Here is an 8390-nt window from a genome sequence, read left to right on the forward strand (position 1 = left end):
CATTTTAACATTGGAAGCACAGCTTGTAAAAATCATACAAGGTCCTTATTCCATATATTTGTGCTATATAAAAAAAATCACTAACATTCCCATAGCAACACAACATATTGGTTCCATAATAGTCCTATCTTTCTAAACAAGTAATCCTATCCTTTATCACATTGGCTGACTGTGTTTTCCCTTCTGAAAACATTAGGATAATTTTGTGTTTCTTCTCTCTTCAGATTACAAATCTCTCCGCACTGGAGGTTTAGTGTTTTCTGGAGTGATGCTGACTATCGGAATCATAGTTCTGCTGAGTAAGTAAATACATTTATTTTTTTCTCTAAAGGGATTAAAGTATATCTAAACCCAAGAACAAAATGTAATTTAAAAAAAAAAAGTCCTTTAAAAGTGCTTTATTTGCATATTTAACAGAACAAAAGGAAGCAAGAAAAAGAGGAGTTTGTTAGGTTTTACCTCCACTTTGAAGTGTGTTTTTTAAAAAAATTGCATGTCATATGGATTTTCAATGGACGAACATGCATATGCATGTTTGTCCATTGAAATTGTATGTAAATTCGTGTACAGATGTGGAAAAATGTAATGTCCTCAAGCTATTTTCTTTGCAATTTGAACGTGTGATTGCTGAAAATACTGCAATATAGCCACTAGATGGCACTGAGGAGCTTTCCTATGTCAGTACCATCTAGTGGCCACAATACCGTGTTTAGAGAAATTATTGAGTTCATTAGTGCTAACAATTTATTTTTTTTTTTTTTAAATGGGGTGTATTAAAAAATAAATAAAAAATGCTTAGCTGTTCCTCCGTCAAATTGCATGTAAATGTTCTGCGCAAATGTGGAAAAATCAATTGTTTTCAGGCAACAATCTCTGCAATTCGAATGTATGAATGCAGAAACTATCGCATTATGGCCACTAGATGGCAATGAGGAGTTTACCTATTTCCTATATCAATGCCATTTAGTGGCCATAATGCAGTTATTCATGCACACACAGATTATCTTCCCTATGGCAGCAAAAGGATTGGGTTTCTTTGGTTCTTTATTTTCAATCTAAAGGAGTGTATTTAAAAGAAATTGCATAACCATCCATCAAAACAATGTAAACTTGTTCTTTGTGAAAGGGAAAAAAAAAAAATCTAAAGTTCTCAGGAAACTTTCTCTGCAGGTCGAGAGTGCGATTATGGAAAATACTGCATTATGGCCTCTAGATGGTGCTGACCATCGTAGGAAATTGGTATACTTCTGCAGATCGAATGTGTGATTATGGAAAATACTGCATTATGGCCTCTAGATGGTGCTGACCATCATAGGAAATTTAGTATACTTCCGCAGATCAAATGTGTGATTATGGAAAATGCTGAATTTTGGCTTCTAGATCAGTGTTTCTCAACTCCGGTCCTCGGGGCACACTAACAGGCCAGATTTTAAGTATTACCTTGGGGAGATGCAGACTAGAATACTGCAGTCACTGAGCAGCAAATGAGATCACCTGTGATGTATTCAGTTTTCTTGCAAACCTGGCCTGTTAGTGTGCCCTGAGGACCGGAGTTGAGAAACACTGTTCTAGATGGTGCTGACCTCCAAAGGAAACTTAGTATACTTCCGCAGATCGAATGTGTGATTATGGAAAATACTGCATTATGGCCTCTAGCGGGTGCTGACCATCATAGGAAATTTAGTATACTTCCGCAGATCGAATGTGTGATTATGGAAAATACTGCATTATGGCCTCTAGAGGGTGCTGACCATCATAGGAAATTGGTATACTTCTCAGCATGTAAATTTGTCCTGTGCGAATGGGGCAAAATCAAATGCTCTCAGGCTATATTCCCTGAAGATCGAATGTGTGAATGTGGAAAATACCACATATTGGCCACTAGATGGTGCTGAGAAGAAAATGACAGTCCTATGATAGTTCCATCTAGAATGCTGTGATCTAGTATTTTTCACATGCATCAAATATCCACCTTTATGGAAGTAAATGACTGCTGGGTTTCCTTAGTGCAAAAAGGTTTTATTAAAAAAAAAAAAAAAAAAAAATTGCATAACTGTTTATCCATCACACATTCGATCTGCAAAGAACGTAAATGCAGTTAATGCAGAAAATACTGTAATATGGCCACTAGATGGCAATGTAGGAGCTCACCTATTTCCTATGTCAATGCCATCTTGTGGCCAAAATGCATGTATTTTATGCACAGATTATCTTCCCTATGGGAGCGAAATGATTGGGTTTCTTTAGTGCTTTTTATTCTTTTGAAAGGGGTGTATTTAAAAATAAATTGCATCGTTTTCATCCATCAAAACTGCAGGTAAGCTAAAGCTTGATCTTTTGATCGAATGTGTGATTATGGAAAATACTGCATTATGGCCTCTAGCGGGTGCTGACCATCATAGGAAATGTAGTATACTTCCGCAGATCGAATGTGCAATTATGGAAAATACTGCATTATGGCCTCTAGATGGTGCTGACCTTCAAAGGAAATTTAGTATACTTCCGCTGATCGAATGTGTACATGTGGATAATACTGCATTATGGCCACTAGATGGCGCCGAATATCAAAGTAAATGTGTATTCCTCAGCACCATCTAGTGGCCATAATGTGATGTTTTCTGATTTTAGTGATCCCAGCCCCTTTCTCGGTTCTCTAGTGATTTTTGGTTAGCTCAGTTCTGTTACTAAAATACCTTTGAGGAATGGCGGTGAATAGAGGTTGATTGATGTAACAAATGGATCTGTATGGTGTCAGCTACACAATGTGAAGGAAAGAAATTGCAAATGACTAAGGCTTCATGTACATGGGATGCTTGAAAACCTCTCCTGAATGCTGGAACTTGACAGCTAGTAACCAATGGTTAAAAACCTCCGTTATGCCGCGTTTACGTGCGTTTGCATTTTAACCTCTTTCCGACCAGCCGCCGCAGATAAACTGGCTCCCATAGGCAAATTGGCGTACATGTACGGCGCTCGCTCTGGGGAGGCTATGGGGTGAGTGCGCGCTCCCGCCCCCGCTTGTCAACGGGGAAGCCTGTGCGTGTGTCAGACAGCTCTGATTGCCGCCTGACACCCGCGATCGCTCCCCGCTGACAGAGAAGAACGGTCGGCTGATGTAAACACAGCTGACCGTTCTTCTCCTTGGGATGATCACAGAGCGCCTGTGATCCTTCTATATAGGATCGCATGTCTCTATGATCTCACAAGCGTACCCCCACCCACAGTTAGAATCACTCCCCTAGGCTTACATTTAACCCCTTGATCAACAAGAGTATTAACCCCTTCCCTGCCAGTGTCATTATTACAGTAACAGCGCATATTTTTTAGCACTGATTACTGTAGTAATGTCACTGGTCCCCGCAAAAGTGTCAAAAATGTCAGTCAGGGGTCCGATCTGTCCGCCGCAATGTCGCAGTCCCGCAAAAAATGGCAGATCGCTGCCATTACTAGTAAAAAAAAAACAATACAAATGACATCAATCTTTCCCGTAGTTAGACGCAATAACTTTTGCGCAAACCAATCAAAATACACGTATTGCAAATTATTTTTTTACCAAAAATATGTAGCAGAAAACAAATTGGCCTAAAATGTTAAAAAATTTTGATTTTTACATTTTTTTTTTTTTTGAGAATGTTGTATAAAAAAATGTGAAAAATATTGTTTTTTTTTTTTTCAAAATTGTCGCTCTTTTTTTGTTTATAGTGCAAAAAATAAAAATCTTACAGGTGATCAAATACCACCAAAAGAAAGCTCTGTTTATGGGGAAAAAAAGGACGTAAATTTTGCTTGGGTACAGCGTCGCACGACGCGCAATTGTCCGTTATAGTAACGCTGTGCCGAATTTACAAAATAGGGCCTGGTCATTAAGGGGGAAAATCCTTCCGGGCCTGAAGTGGTTAAAAGCATTTTTATATTGTAAAATGGTCAGAAATGTATCCTACATGAAAACCACCTATATAAAAAAAAAAGGGTCCACATTTGCACCAAAATGTTGTAGGACCCTTTTTTCCCCACACCTAAATCTTATCGCATGGGGGTGAACACTCATGCGATGCAATTCTGGCAAGCATTGCATTATGGGAAAGTGGGAGTTACTAAAATAGCAGAGAGGTGATTTTTAGCTTAAAAATGCTGAAAAACGCTGAAAAACGCCAATGCAAAAAAGCTAAAAAATGCTGAAAAACTTAACTACAAAGCTACTGGTGTTTTTATAATGTCCAATGTGCATGGAGACTTAGTAGAATATGCCATGGGAGACATAGGAGAACGTGCCGGGAGGGGACATAGGAGAACGTGCCGGGAGGGGACATAGGAGAACGTGCCGGGAGGGGACATAGGAGAACGTGCCGGGAGGGGACATAGGAGAACGTGCCGGGAGGGGACATAGGAGAACGTGTCGGGTGGGGACATAGGAGAACGTGCCGGGAGGGGACATAGGAGAACGTGCCGGGAGGGGACATAGGAGAACGTGTCGGGAGGGGACATAGGAGAACGTGCCGGGAGGGGACATAGGAAAACGTGCCGGGAGGGGACATAGGAGAACGTGTCGGGAGGGGACATAGGAGAACGTGCCGGGAGGGGACATAGGAAAACGTGCCGGGAGGGGACATAGGAGAACGTGTCGGGTGGGGACATAGGAGAACGTGTCGGGTGGGGACATAGGAGAACGTGCCGGGAGGGGACATAGGAGAACGTGCCGGGAGGGGACATAGGAGAACGTGCCGGGAGGGGACATAGGAGAACGTGCCGGGAGGGGACATAGGAGAACGTGCCGGGAGGGGACATAGGAGAACGTGCCGGGAGGGGACATAGGAGAATGTGCCGGGGGAGGACATAGGAGAACGTGCCGGGGGAGACCTAGGAGAACATGCCGGGGGTGTTTATTGGCTGTAGAAAAAAACGTCTGACACCAAAAACAGCCGCTGTAGAAACATCCCGTGTGCATGAGGCTTAAACCTCTCAGTGTGCATGGACAAATAAGATACCATAGAGGAGAGATCAGGGGCTGCTGAAAAAACGCCCAACTCCTCCTAAACATCCGTTTAACAGCAGCAGTGTACACGAGGCCTAAAGCATTGCGTAATACTGATAACATTACAAAGTACCAGCCAATCACCCTCCATAAGGATGATGCACTGACCGGTTTCCTTCTTTGCAGCTGATCTCAACGTTTGCAAGAGGAAGAAAATGGCATCAGCAAAGGTAGATTGTACTTCAATTTTCTACTTTTTTTTTTGGTCACTGGCTATTCGGATTTGTTTGGTTTACTATCACACCCCACTAAATCATCAAAAGTATGTAAACCCCCCCCCCCCCTCCCATTCTAAATTATAGAGTTCAGATGTTTCCACTGAAGGGTACTGTTAATACAACATTGTAGACAGTTGGGCTCCTCCAACCTTGTGGTAACAGTTGGGTGAAGGCTCTTTTCTGTTCCACCATGACTGTTGTCTGTGTACAAAGCCAGCTCTATAAAGACATGGTGTGACCAGTTTGGTGAGGAGTAACTTGAGAGTGTTCTGCACAGAGACCTGACCTCAACCCCACTGAACACCCTTGGGGTAAATCGGGATGCCAACTGTGAGCCAAGTCCTTTCATTAGTACCGAACCTCATAAATGGGCATAGATTTCTACAGACACCCTTCAAAATCTTGTGTAAAGACCTCCCAGAAGAGTGGCAACACCATATTAATGTCCATGATTGGGAAGGGGGGGGGGTGTTGGGGCAACAATTATAATAATGTCCCTGATGGGAGAAGGGGAAAGGGCAACCCCATAATTATTTACCATGGGGGGTTTCATATTAATGGCCACGAGGAAAGGGGGGCAGGTCAATTTTAATAACCATGCAGTGCAATTTCATATTAATGGCCCATGGGGAGGGCAACTTCATATTAAAGTCCATGGGGGACCCCATAATAATGCCTAGGGGGAAGGGGGGACTGTATAATTAATGAGCATGGAAGTGCTCCATATTTTGTGGCCATGGGGTGGGGTAGCTTGATATTAATTGCCCCTGGGGAGGGCAACTCCATATTAAAGTCCATGAAGAACTTTATAATGACCATGGGTAGAGGAGCATCTCTATATTTATGTCCATGAGTAGGGCCTCCATATTAATGTCCATTAGGGGGACTCCATGTTAATGGCCCATGGGGAGGGCAACTCAATATTAAAGGGGGTGATAATGGCTATGGGAATGGGGGGCACCTCTGTTAATGTCCATGGAGGGGCTCGATATTAGTGGCCATGGGGGTGCAACTTGATATTATTGTCCATACGGGGCCCGTGGAGAGGCCAACTCCATATAAAAGTCTATGGGAGGAAGAAACTCTGTATGAATGAGGGGCATAATATTAGTGGCCATAGGGGGGCAATTTGTTATTAATGCATACCTGCCAACTGTCCCGTTTTTCCCGGGACAATCCCGACAAATAGGAGCCTGTCCCGGGCATTTTACAGTATCCCTGTTAATCAGGGACAATGTAAATCACAAAAAAAAAAAAAATTTTGTGCCACACGGTGTCGCTCTCACCCCAGCTAGGAGTTGTAGTTCTGACAGCAGGTTGTCTCTCTCTCTCTGTGCCCGCTCACTCTTCCCGCCTGTCGCAAATTTAACGTGTCATCGAAGGCAGGGTGTCAGCATGGTGCACTTTCCAAAATCCGCCAGCAGGGGGAGACAGAGCACCTTCCGACAAGCTGGAGGCCTCGCACTCCATTAATTACTACTATCAATAATGTTTTTTTATAGATATAATTTATACACCTGTTAATTGATACATATATATAGTTTTCTAGCTCTAGATAAATGTGTGTACATATCCGTGTATGTGTATGTGTGTGCATATATATATATATATATATAAATAATATTGCTCAAAAAAATGAAAACAGACCTCAATCCTCAATGGGAAAAATCTCATGCTGGATATCTATACTGGTATGGACTTGGTATGTGTTAGGATAATATGGACTGGGTAATGTGTTAGGATCTATACTGATATGGACTCTGTAATGTGTTAGGATGGTATGGACTGGGTAATGTCTTAGGATCTATACTGGTATGGACTGGGGAATGTGTTAGGATCTATACTGGTATGGACTGGGGAATGTGTTAGGATCTATACCGGTATGGACTGGGTAATGTGTTAGGATCTATACTGGTATGGACTGGGTAATGTGTTAGGATCTATACTGGTATGGACTGGGTAATGTGTTAGGAAGGAAAGGATGCAACATTGTTTTATGTAAATGAAAATGATCACCCTACAGAGGGCTGAATTCAAAGACAGGTGAATAAAGTGTGAAATGTGCTCAGGTGTGACCATACAAAAAATGGAATATGTAAATATAAATAAAGTGCAAGGTGTAAATAAGTACGATAAAACCTAATTATACCAGATAGTATAATCGTACTTATTTACACCTTGCACTTTATTTATATTTACATATTCCATTTTTTGTATGGTCACACCTGAGCACATTTCACACTTTAGAATTGCAGGGAATTGTGATGAGAATTTTAAACTTTAGGCAGAAGTAGTGCAGCTGAATGGGAGAATTATTCCAACTCTGCTACTTTGGCCTTAAGTTTTCAATTCCCTTTTCAATTTCCTGTAATTCTCTCTTTATGAAGTAGACCCTATAATCTGATAAGTAGGGGGAGATTAATTATGCGGAGTGGGCGGAGCTTTGGGGAAGTGGGTGTGGTAAGTAATTGATAGCTGTGCTGCAAAGTGTCCCTGGAAATTCTTTTCAAATGTTGGCAACTATGTTAATGAGGGGGGGGGAGGAGGGTTACATATTAATGATCATGATGGGCATCTCCATCATAATGTCCACTGGTGGTTGTAGTGGAAGACTCCATATTAATGCCAATGGTTTTGGAATTGAATCTCCAACAAGCTTGTGTAGGTGCGTTAGTCAGTTGGCCATGTTGTGTAAATTTTGGATATAAATGAATGGGAAGTATACTATATATATATATATATATATATATATATATATATATATATATATATATATATATATACAGTTTTGGGTGGAGCTCAGTATATTGCAGTTTTGATTGGTGTTCCTTTTATCTCACCATATCACTTTTTTTCTACGTTTTCAGGCAGTTGAAGGACAGACTTGCTAGGACCGCCTTATTGGGACAGATATAGAAGACACCACTGAACGTCCAGCAAAACTCTTCTCTGTATTCTGGCCTGGTGAATGGCGCCACAGCGACGCTTATTGGATAAATCTGTTTGGAGTCGAATGCGGACGCACAGATTTAGGAAGTTGGCAGGCAGTGCGAGTCTGCTATCGTGTTCTCTGATGGTTTTATGGGCTTTAGAGGACTCCCTGGCTTCCACTGGGAAATACTCAAGATTTCCTTGTTGCC

At 41.7% G+C, this 8390-nt stretch overlaps 1 long non-coding RNA gene across 1 annotated transcript; it reads left to right on the forward strand.

Annotated features, from left to right (window-relative positions):
• The first annotated feature begins 204 nt into the window (after positions 1-204).
• LOC309543837 lies at positions 205-8168 on the forward strand. Its single transcript, XR_014224816.1, has 3 exons — positions 205-299; positions 5159-5202; positions 8118-8168. It is a non-coding gene; the product is annotated as an uncharacterized lncRNA (long non-coding RNA).
• Positions 8169-8390: the final 222 nt, after the last annotated feature.

This window comes from Pelophylax lessonae, assembly GCF_965119305.1.
Source record: "Pelophylax lessonae genome assembly, contig: HAP1_SCAFFOLD_410, whole genome shotgun sequence".
NCBI lineage: Eukaryota > Metazoa > Chordata > Amphibia > Anura > Ranidae > Pelophylax > Pelophylax lessonae.